Source organism: Bicyclus anynana, chromosome 7 (genome assembly GCF_947172395.1).
Source record: "Bicyclus anynana chromosome 7, ilBicAnyn1.1, whole genome shotgun sequence".
NCBI lineage: Eukaryota > Metazoa > Arthropoda > Insecta > Lepidoptera > Nymphalidae > Bicyclus > Bicyclus anynana.
Window position 1 is genome coordinate 4,639,408 of NC_069089.1, and position 12,561 is coordinate 4,651,968.

Consider the following 12,561-nt stretch of genomic DNA (forward strand, 5'->3'; position numbering starts at 1 on the left):
AATAACTGTTATTATGTTACTTCGATAATCATGAATTGGCTTATCTTTTTATAATGACAACTCGTGTCGAAAGAAAACAAATATCCACCAATAGCAGCGCATTATATCGCTTTCTCTTTCATTTCATTCAAAAAAGAACGATATTTTCTACAGCGCCGCTACTGGTCGACATTTGTCTTTATTTTTTCTAGAGATATAATATCATGGTGTGCATGTTATGACTATTGTTCTTTTTGTATTATTATTAACCCAATTTGTTTAATCATTCTTAATTTTACTTTATACTTATAATTTGTATGAAATTTAAGAAACTTACTACCTTCTGTGAACTAAAGAGATTCTACAAGAACTTTACAACTGAACATCAATCAATAACAAAATCAACATCCCCTGAGGCTGCTACGATTTCCTTTGTCGAGCCTTAGTGAAGTAGCCAGAAGAGAATAGCCAAATAAATATATTATTCATTGTTTATTTTTAGTGTTTGCGTGGGACTAGGTACCTAGTTATCGATAAAAATCGATTTTCCCATCTCTCATCGACTCATACTTACCCATTGAATAGGTACGCCTAGTGTCGGTCGGCGTAGCACGTACCAAATGTTTCGTAGGTACCAACTACAGAACCTCTTTCAAACATCAGCCTTTGTTTTAACAGTAGCTGTTATAAACATAATAGAACAAAAAACCTGACGAAGTATGAATATTTTTACTTCTCAAGAGGTAACCATAATGAGCCATTATGTAAAGCAAAATAATCACACAAACAAATTGTCATGACAACCGGCACGATGATTTATCATATTGCCTTGGGAATGGAAATTAACTGTCAGAATTCGTTCGTTCAGATTGTGTGCATCCTAAAACATTGGTCAGAAAACTCCATTCCTACTTAATTTAATTAATTAGTACTTGACTTTTGGTTTTCATCGGAGTATGATCGTTTTAAAATGGAGTTAGGAGGTTCGCGGGTAGATTTACTTTTCTGTTACGTGTTTCCACTCTATTAGAGGATTCTTACTGGGTGGTTAAACAGGTGTTCTTAATAGGCAAAGGCTACGCACTATAAATGCCTCCGGGTGACGACATTTAGTATTATGTGGAACGCACGCTCGTTTCGCTATAGGGGTAGGCTATATTATTATGCTCTTTCAATGAACAGCAATGCTAGGGAAATAATATAATTAACATCAGAAGTGGGATGCGAATGTTTGAGCCGGTCATACTTACTTTACTTTAAGGTTCTGTCTTCGTTAAAATATTATTGAATTGTTTTGATTAATTAGACGGTGATACTTAATGTAATCTCGTGTTATTTATTTAATTATTTACACCACTTCTGTATTGTAATAATATTGGCTTGGTTTCTAAGCACTTTTGAAACGTCAAATGGTTTGGAAGGCAGAGGCTATTGGCAGTACTAACAGTTCCAAAACTGGCCTGGCAGTGCCTGTTATTTCAATGGAAACTGAAATCTTTGATTTTTCTTATTCTCTACGTAACGCCCTTGTGTAGGTACAATCTCACCTGATGGTAAATTATGATGCAATCTAAGATGGAAGCGGGCTAACTTGTTAGGAGTAGGATGAAATACACACTCCTTTCGGTTTCTACACGACATCGTACCGGAACGCTAAATCGCTTGGCGGTACGTCTTTGTCGGTATTTAGTAACTAGGCCGAAGACTCCCACCAGCCAGAACTGGACCAATTAAGAAAACCTCAATCGGTCCAGCCGGGGATCGAACCCTTCTATGAAATCCATCCAAAAATACTTAGTCCGAAACACAGTGCCGTAAGCACAGAGCCGTGGGTTCAATACCGTCTACGGCATGCAACTCCAACTTTTCAGCTAAGCATGTGCATTTTAAGAAATTAAATATCACCGTCGTGAGGATACCTGAGAATTTTCTTAATTCTCTACGTGTGTGAAGTCTGCCAATCCGTTTTGGGTCAGCGTGGTGGTATTAGCCAAACCCCTCTCATACTGAGAGAAGACTTGTGATCAACGTGAGCCGAATATGAGTTGTTAACACCGATCTCCTATTCGTATTTAGTAAGAGGTAAATGGTTGTCAATGATAATGATAATGAGTCCGAAACAACAGTTCTTTGCGGAAAATGGAAATAGGTAAACATGGCGATATTATTTTCGAACGAGCACAAGTTATACTAGATATCTACTAAAATTACAACAGTTAGCATAATTTTCTTTTTAATCAATCGTTATTTTGAACTTTAAAAATTCTTCTCTTTAAAAATCCATTTTGATTGGCAAGGCTTCCGATGTGAAAATTTTACAGAGTGAAATTCGTTCAAGGGTTACCAAAATGTTTACGTTTTTATTTATTTTCGTTACTGAATAAACGTAGAACCATTCAGCCACGAAATACTAACAAAGAAGTGAAAAGCTCTACAGCGAAGCTTTGAAATTCTCGTGAGCTGCGCAAAACAAATCTCTACGTAAACGATTCTTCCTTTTATTACCCTAGTAGGCGCCCGGCACGGCGGTTTCACGGGATAGTTTCCGTTTCCGTATGGAATTGGATACCTATTATGTATAAAAATAAAGCCTATTTTATTCGTTGATAATGTAGCTTTTCATTAGTGTAAGAATTTTTAAAATCGGTCCAAGTGTTTTGATGCATGTTCGTAACAATTAAACGAAAGTTTCTTCTGTCTTATCCGGGTTGTAGGTGTCTTACCCGGGCAAATAGGCTAAGCCTCGAAGCCTGTACGGCGTACTCCCACCCAGATTTATCATTTGGGAGGAGATGACCTGCCTGCTGGGTTGTATAATGAGGCATACCTACAATAATTGTTTGTTTTAGGTAGGTACCCCAATAAAGGAATGGGGCAAAAGATCACTATTATTTATTTTAACTTCAAAACTTCGCTCTATCTTTATAAAAGAACGTCTGAATCGATTTTGATACAATTTGCCCCAGAGTCTGAAATAGTACATACTTACTTGCATACTTATTTTCTCACAGAAATGTTGGTGACACTGCGAGACAGCGGCTAGTAGGTATGTCTTTATAAGGTTTGTTGCACTAAAGAAACATTTTCAGGTCTCGTTTTCTATGACTCAATATTTAATTTATGTACGGTTTCATCTGTTTAGTCATCAAAATCTTGTTAACTCTATAAAACTATATATAAATGTTTTTACTTAAATAATTTAAGTAAGTAAGTACGTGTCTGGCCTCAGTTGCGGATCAGGACGTCCTGGAACTGACTCCTAGACCGGGTCAATGATAAGTAAGTAGGTAACCTACTTAATTAATATAAAAATACTAAGATTTTCATTGCCATGTTGCCCATGTCCAGTCCAGATAGCCTACGAGGCTTCTGTGGACGTGGCCTTAGCTCGGAGTGGGTTTAGTTGGTGAAGGCACAGAGTACATTCCTATACCTTGGAGAGCATACGTCGCGTCGGTCCCTGTCATTATTATCAACATGCATGTTTTGTATAACTCGCAACTGCGAGTTTCGAATTCACCGCTATATCTTTCTCATTTTATTACCTTACCTTATCAGCCGATAGACGTCCGCTGCCGGATATAGGTCTTTTGCATGGACCTCCAAGCATAACAATCTCGAGCCACCAGCATCCAGCGGCTCCCTGCAACCCTCTGGATATCCTCATATTAAACAGAAACAACAGATAGTCTGGGCCTATATTGCAATAGGCATATCAGAGTCGTCTTTACCTATGGTGCAGGGGGTGCTTTCCGGGGGCGGCCAAGAGCTACTCACCGCGCGGGTTTTGATGACTGGCCCTTTTTTTTTCATGCTGGGAAATGCTTTTACGCATCTCCCCCAGAAATAGAGCGGCATACGCTGGCACTATTTTCGAGGGAGTATGTGGGACTCACCGGCTGCGAGTCAGCCAGAATACCCACTAAAACCCAGCAAGGTTCCATCGCCTCGCCTGATGCCTGAGTTCCGGGAACACAAAAACTAATCTTCCGCAAATGATGGCTGGCCCTAACTTAACCAAACGTAACCTCACGTAAAAATACTCTGGTTCGCACACCTACATTTTGCATGGAATCTAGAGCTCTTCTTAAATAAATGTGTCTATAGTGAGAGAGGCAAATAGGTAACTACTGATGTTTGTACATATTCCATTTTAACAGTGCTCAGCACGCTTAGGTGCGAGAGGGCGCTACGAGAGCTAGAGACGCCTCTGAGGCAGATAGTGAAGTAGATTTTTATTGTACGTACATACATATTTCAGTACATACCAGCATGGAATTAAGGAGTTGGTGGAATACATAACTCCACGTTTTAATTAGCACGTTTTCGTCAATACCGATTCCGGAATGATAATTGATAACACATATTTAAGTTGTTTGATGTTGAAGTTGCAAACTTCCCTCTTCAATAAAAAGGCTAATTTGTTTCTGTGATTTAGGAAGTTACTGAAAGTTCACAACTATATTAAATACTAGCAGACGTCCCTCGGTTTCTCCCGCATAGATCCCATTCCCGTGAGACTATGGAAATAAAGTATACCCTATGACACTCGCAAATAACGCGGCTGTCTATTGGTAAAAGAATTTTTAAAGTCAGCCCCTGTAGCCAACCAACATTTTGACATTTGCTATCGGCAGGTCACGTGATCAAGATCTGTCATTCCCATACATTTTTCTAGTTTTCAAAGCGTTTACGATCGTAGAAAGAGAATCGACTTGCCACTTGGCTACAGGGGCAGTTCTGTGTATCCAGAGATTACCCTCTACTACCCCAATTTGTGATTGCGTAGACTACACAGTTTTAATATCAATAACGTAGATTTGTAAGAGAAACCTACTAAAGTACTGTGGGAGTACCTACTTTGCAGTTAATGAGCTTATGTATCTACTTAGTACTTACCTATAGATAAGTACGACTTACTTTAAATAGAAAACGAGAAAAATGTTGTTATGTTTATTATGTAGAAAAAAAAATTTAATCGTTGAACCGTTTCTAACAGCTTACGCAAGGTAGGTAAGTTATGAATAATGTTTATTTTTTTATTGCCCTTATATCGTGGAAGTGGATATGATTTCTGCCTTCAATTCGGAGGGCGTAGGTTCGAATCCTATCCAGGGCATCCCACACTAACTTTTCTTAAGTGCATTTTAATTAAGTTTAATATCACGTGTCTTAAACGGTGAAGGAAAACCATCGTGAGGAAACCAAACCTAATAATTTTCCTAATTCTTTAAGCCTGCCAATCCTCGTTGGGTCAGCGTGGTGGAGTGTTAACCTAACCCCTTTAATTCTGAGAGGAGACTCGTGCTCACTAGTGAGCATAACTTGGGTTGTTAATGATGTTGTTTTTCTTCTTTGGAGCTTTACTTAATTTCGATGGAATTTAAAAATAATGCACATAAAGATGTGCCAAAAATAAACCACCAAAGAAAAGTTGTACAAAAAAGCCGAGTATTTTTAGTTTTCCATTGTTTACAAACATTAGGGAAACTCAGCTGGGGTTTTTCATTAGAGGGAGAGGGGCTTATTCTTTTCTCGCTCGCATAATCGATGTGACCTTGGCAGTGCGCCGGGATCATACTATACATAGCGTTGCCAGGCGTCTGGATAACGCCGGACATAGTTGGTCTTTTTGATTGCGTGTCCGGCCTAAATAAACTGTGTCCAGCTATTTCGGCTTGTCCGGCTTGTCCGGCTTGTCCAGCTTTTGTTAGGCTTTTTATATTTCGCTAACGAGCGTGACTGAGCGCAGGTCATTCGATTGTTTATCAAATTAAGATTTAAAATTTTCAAGAATTTAATTTTAACTGATGTTTTTATTTGACTGATTAACCCAATATTATTTTCACTACTTTCAAAAACACTGTCATATTACCACTCCACAGCGGGACTAAACAAGCATTTCAGCCTCTAGGGGCTAAAGTAAATTTGTTTTTTTTTTAATTTTTGATAAAACGAAAAAGGCTACTATAAAACGAAAAAGGTTTCGTTAATAGTTTAATCAGCCTGAAATAAAGACCTCTATAAAACGAAGTAGGTTTTATTTGTGAATATAATCATCATAGGTGGGTACGAGTAAGAACATAATATTATAAAGAAAAGTAAGCCCCTCATTTTGAAATTGAGACGAAATGCAGCGTTCTTGTCTGTGGAATGCGTATTTTTTTATTTGATTTTTATTGAGTTGCAAGCTGCGTCTGCAAAAATAATTTTAACATTGAGGTCCTCGTCTTACGGCTCGTGCCCTAAAAATACCTCATATATGGGTCTTTTTTGATATTTTATTAGAATTTAATCAGAGTTTTGGTAGTCTTACAAAAGCTTGATTTTTTTATACAGTTACCTACTAAGACTAGAGTGTCCGGGCATTTTACCCAAATGTCCAGCCAAACAAGCCGGTCTGTCCGGCTAATAGGTTTGGCGACCTGGCAACCCTAACTATACAGCTGAACAACTGTTATAGCTTCGTACTCGATATGCTCAGACGATCTGTGATTAGGTAACAGACATTACGTTGGTATGTAATATTATCTTGCTCATATAATACTTATTATATGAACCCACTATGGTGACCAATGAAGGGCATCAAGCGGGTTGCAGGGAACCGTTGGATGCTGGCGGCTCGAGACCGTTTTGTTTGGAAGTTCATGCAAGAGGCCTATTTTTTTTTTTATTGTTGTTGTTTATTATCGGTGAAAAACCGACGAATCAAAACCCAAATCCCAACCAAATTCGACAGGAAATCCTCTACGAGTATCCTAGCATGCGACCAACGACTTATCTTGTTGAGAGAAATAGATAATTGATTAATAGCGGCTGAGTTGTCGCATACTCATCTCTTTCGTCCCAAGGCAATGAAAGATATTGCGATATTTCCGGCTGCGCCGCTATTGGTTAATATTTGTCTGTTTCTCTTCATGAGATATAATTTAGCTCCAGCGTTAGTCGCATGTTAATTCTAAAAAGTTCTTGCTTGTAGTAGCAATTCGTAAATTACTAAATCTCTTTAAGTATCGTTTACCCCTCTCACGGTCCTTAGAAAAAGGTATAATACCTAAGTGGACCCTTAACGCTTAGTAGACTTGATGATTGCTAAAATGATGTATCTATACTAATATAATAAAGCTGAAGAGTTTGTTTGTTTGTTTGTTTGTTTGATTGAACGCGCTAATCTCAGGAACTACTGCATGCTGCATAATGGTCCGATTTGAAAAATTCTTTCTGTGTTAGATAGACCATTTATCGAGGAAGGCTGTAGGCTATATATTATCCGCATATTCTTACGGGAACGGGAACCACGCGGGTAAAACCGCGCGGCGTCAGCTAGTAATGGATTAAACTAAAAGTAGAAGCACAACAATACAGTAAAGCCAATCAATATAATCTAGGGAATGTTGGTGTATTTCGGGAGTTGCATCGAGGGCGTTTAATTTTACCTGCTATACCGAGATAAATCTACGCTCGCCTCTACCGAGGTACCTATAATTACATCTCACGAGAATACCTAAATTTAGGAGCTTTAGTATATTGGGTAGGTATTTATTATTACTAGGTATAACATAAGGATAACCTAAAGACGTATGATTATGTCATGATGCCAACCTATTTGTTGATTTTTAAAGTTTGACTGGAATCTCACAAGGGAAGTGAAGATTTAAGGTAAGGTTGAGATCTTACCAGGACCACGATCTTCAGTAATGTAGGAACGACTGTAGAAAGAGAAAAAATAATGGAGGGTTAGGGAAATAATAGAAAGAGGTGCAAGTTCATTCTACCCATATTGTATGACTATTGACTGTGTGTAAGACTGCGGTTTCTACACAGCATCCTGCTGAATCGTTAAATCGCTTGGCAATATTAGAAAAAAACCCCAATTGTGAAAATATAAAAATATAAATTGATCCGAGTTGTACCGATCAGCGAATCCAGGTTCTCTCGCGAAAAAAGCATTCGAAAATACGGCGAAGTTTGGACCTTATAAACTTTTCTAACCGTTGATAACGATGGCCTCCGTGACGCAGTGGTACCTATGCGCTTTGTATTTACAAGACGGGGCTCCTGACTTTGATCCCACGGGTGGGCCGATTGAGATTTTCTTAATTGGTCCAGGTCTGGTTGGTGGGAGGTTACGGCTGTGGCTAGTTACCACCCTACTGGCAAAGACGTACCGCAAAGCGATGTCTGGTACGATGTCGTGTAGAAACCAAAAGGAGTGCGGATTTTCATCCTCCTCCTAACAAGTTAGACCGCTTCCATCTTAGATTGCATCATCACTTACCATTAGGTGAGATTGTAAAAGAAAGGCAGTAGGCCTCCTTGTGACTCACCTACTACTATAATCGGTCTCGAGCAATTGTATTCGCATTTAAAAAAAATGCGAGATTGAACTTTAAAAAAAAAACAACAACAAAAGTATTGTTGGTACTAAACCGCTTTTCCGTCGCGCCTACCTACAGATGCCTACATTTACCTAGATAGATAACTCCTAGCTATATGATAGCGCCAGTTAGGCCTCATAGGCTATACCTATCCCTGCGCTTATCAGAGTCCTGTGAGCACTACGCTCATGTTCCGGGGGGAGGAAGGGGCAAGTCGATACCGTCGCGCGTGCGTACTAGCCGTATCCTCCGCCGTATCAGATATCAAATGAGATAATGCTCGATAGGCCTTTCAGAGGCGCTGTTCCATAGAATTAGGGTTGAATTCATATTGACGGTAAACTTGTTGAACCATGGATGATAGGTTTAGGAGAATTGCGTTTGTAAACCTAATTTATGAATCATATTTACTGGAGAGTTATGCGTTGTATTGGATAATATTACTGTAGGTTAATATTAAATTATGTCGTTTAGCTACCGTTTGATGACTTAAATGAATCTTGTAAAAGTATGTTTAGGTTGCTTCTTATAAATATAGCATTTATTAATTCTAAACTTCCACGGTAATAATTTATCTAGGTGACATTTAGATACTGGATATCAGTCAGCATAGCACTGTAGGTTACAAGTATTACATAGGCATTTGCTTCGTTTCTTATCTAAATGTATTTGTACTTACTACCTATTACCGGAACTTTTAACATTGAATCGACCATTCATATAAATGTCTATGGACGCTACTTGTACCTATTTTTGCTTCATTGTCGATTTCGTTAGTTAGTTACTTTCAATACAGTTACTTATATACGTAGTTGTATGTGTTTTTTACTAATTATTTCTTCATTAAATTATTCCTAGTTTAATTATCAAGAAAATTTTGTTAACGTGGTCAATCTTCCCCTTTCTCCTCCAGTTAGACAAAAAGCGAATGGTAAAGAAAATGGTAGGAGTTAGTAGGTACATGTCAAGGTCAAACCGCCAACGGGAGGATATCAAACCCAAGTACTTGTACTATTATGTATTGCCAAATTCCCCATGGATTTTTGCCGTATGGCCTTACCAGCCCTTGACCGTGAAAATGTTTCTGCCGCGATGCCTACAGACGTGTATGTATTTGACATATCTAAACTAATATAGGCTATAAACATAGGCTATATTTAAACCCCGTATTCCCACGGGAATGGAAACTGCTAGTCTTTATTATTCGGTACTAGCGGACGCCCGCGACTTAGTCTGCGTGAAAGTCGTTGTAAACTTTCAACTACCCCTATCCTACCCTACCCTACCTCTACCCTTCCCCTACCCTACCCTATCCCAACCCTACCCCTACCCTACCACTACCCTATCCCTACCCTACCCCTACCTTACCACTAACCTATCCCTACCCTACCCTACCCCTGCCCTACCCCTACCCTACTCATTAAGGCTGCACTTCTTAGCACAAAGCTCCGAACTGCTAAGCTATCGGCAGTTACACGTGTTATTGTGAGTCAACCATAAAAAATAGACTTATATATGCTGTTGTGTTTTTATACATAATTTTAAGGAGAACATTTCCGTCATACATGATTTCTATGTAGCTTTAACCATTAAGGCTGTACACGCGACGGAAGCTTAAAAAATTGAGTAACTTCTCCCGTTTTCTCAACATTTCTCTTCACTGTTCTGCTCCTATTGATCGTAGCGTAATGAAAAGTATATTATAACCTGCCCAGGAGTATGTTGAATAATTGTACCAAGTTTCATTAAAATCCGTCCAGTAGTTTTTGTTTCTATAAAGAACATACAGACAGACAGACAGACAGCCAAAAATTTTAGTGAATTCATTTTTGGCATCAGTATCGATCACTAATCACCCCCTGATAGTTATTTTGGAAATATATTTCATGTACAGAATTGACCTCTACAGATTTATTATAAGTATAGATAATATGGTATTAGGCAAGTAACTGTACCTAATTCAGCCTTGTTTTGTTTCTCCATGACCGTTGTTTTAGCAAGTTTATTGACAGCTATTGCTGGAACCGAGCCAGACAAGCCTTGTAGTTCGTCCAAACCATTACAACTTACATGAATGTGAATGTGAAATTTCGTATTCGACATTAAATATAATTGTTGGTATTGTATTTGCTTTTACAGGCTTGTTTATTTGACTTGCCTTGTTGTAGACGGAGAGCTAGCGACAGCCAGACATTCGTCATTATTAAAAGCTGAAAGTTCGTTAGCTCATGCTCCTACCATAAGTTAGTACGATAGCCAATTATGGAGTTTGGACCGTGGTGGCTTTGCCCTTTGGCCCAGCATGAACTGACAAACTTTCAGCTTTATTTATATAAAATGATGAAGATCGAGGGTTCACGGGCTCTTAGTTTATTAGTAAATGTTAGTAGCTAAATGGAAATCACTTCGAAGATGTAGATACAAGTTTATCCTACTCATACTTCTGCCTGTTTAGGCGCTGTATCATACCGGAACCCTTTGATTATTCTATAATATATTAATATTAGGTATATAATTATACTGTATTATTATACAATAGATAGCCCAGTAGATATGACCTCTGCCTTCGATTAAGAGGGCATAGGTTCGAATCCGGTTCGGGGTACGCACCTCCAACTTTTCAGTTATGTCACAAAAAACATAGATATGTAAAAGTAGTTATGTTCATTTTCTGAAAAAAATATCACGTGTCTCAAACGGTGAAGGAAAATATCGCGAGAAAACCTGCATACCTAATTATCTAGGTGTGTGAAGTCTGCCAATCCGCATTGGGCCTGCGTGGTGGACTATTGGCCTAACCCCTCTCATTCTGAGAGGAGACTCGAGCTCAGCAGTGAGCCGAATATGGATTGCCGATGATGGTTAATATAATAAAGAGGAAAGATTTTATTGTTTGTTTGTATTGAATAGGCTCTGAAACTACTAAACCGATTTGAACAATTCTTTCACTGATGTAAAGCTGCACTGTGCTATGTTTTATCTCCGTATTTCTATGGCAACAGGAACAACGAGGATACAACCGCGCGGCGTCTGCTTGTCTTAATCTTTGCTGGTAACTACAGTTCGTTTCATGTTGGATGGTGCGGGTGACAGTTCGTTTCACTCTCGAAAGATTGCCGCGATTCACGATAATAGTACGTATTATGAACGTCATACAGGCGACTGTCACCGTACTCATGCTATCTGAAAAACACTTTAGTCATAATTGAAGCTTGCCACTATACCGAACCTGTAAGGATGCGTTATGAACAAAATTGTGATCGTGGCGAGAGTGGTCATGTCGTCGTCCAATGGCGGCGGAGTCGAACAAATCGCTCTTTCTTCCCATGAGAGAGCCGTGATAGCCCAGTAGATATGACCTCTGCCTCCGATTCTGGAGGGCATGGAGGGAGGTTCAAATCCGGTCCGGGGCATGTACCACCAACTTTTCAGTTGTGTGCATTTTAAGAAATTAAATATCACGTGTCTCAAACGGTGAAGGAAAAACATCGTGAGGAAACCTGCACACCGGAGAATTTTCTTAATTCTCTGTGGTTGTGAAGTGTGCCAACCCGCATTCGGCCAGCGTGGTGGACTATTGGCCTAACCCCTCTCATCCTGAGATGAGACTCATGCTCAGCAGTGAGCCGAATATGGGTTGATAATGATGATGATGATGATCTAACACTGAAATATTTTTTTAAATCGGACCAGTAGTTTCTGAGATTAGCGCGTTAAATCAAACAAACTCTTCTTTATAATGTTAGTATAGATACAGTATTGCACAGTCAGGTTGTAGCGTTGTGGTAGCAAGATGCAGAGGTGCATCGATCGCACGACCTACTTGCAGGTCAAACCGCCTCCCTTGCAACTTTCTACCCCCGCACCGAGCCGTAAGGGCTGGCGGAGATCATATTAAAACTATTATTAACCATTAAATTTAAATATAATATGCTCCCGACCGAATTTTCGGTCACGGCGGTTAATCTTATGGTGAGATTAACCAATTACGCAGGAGATATTATAGTGCACAAGTGTGTGCGCAAGCACAGGTGCACTCTCTCTTCCCTCACTCTCGAAACCCGATGGGACGGCAGACCGACACGACCGGTGAGAGATCAGGCGCAGGACCGACGGCTTTACGTGCTCTCCGAGGCACGGGGGTGTACTAACACCGCCAACTTCCAAACTCCAGGCTGCTATTAAGATTTTCCTTGTAAGAAAA

General features: G+C 39.4%; 1 protein-coding gene across 1 annotated transcript in view; it reads right to left on the reverse strand.

Annotated features, from left to right (window-relative positions):
- The window catches only part of LOC112047261 (18S rRNA aminocarboxypropyltransferase), a 168,611-nt gene that overhangs the window by 107,186 nt on the left and 48,864 nt on the right, over positions 1-12,561 (reverse strand). The gene's annotated exons all lie outside the window — the stretch shown is intronic.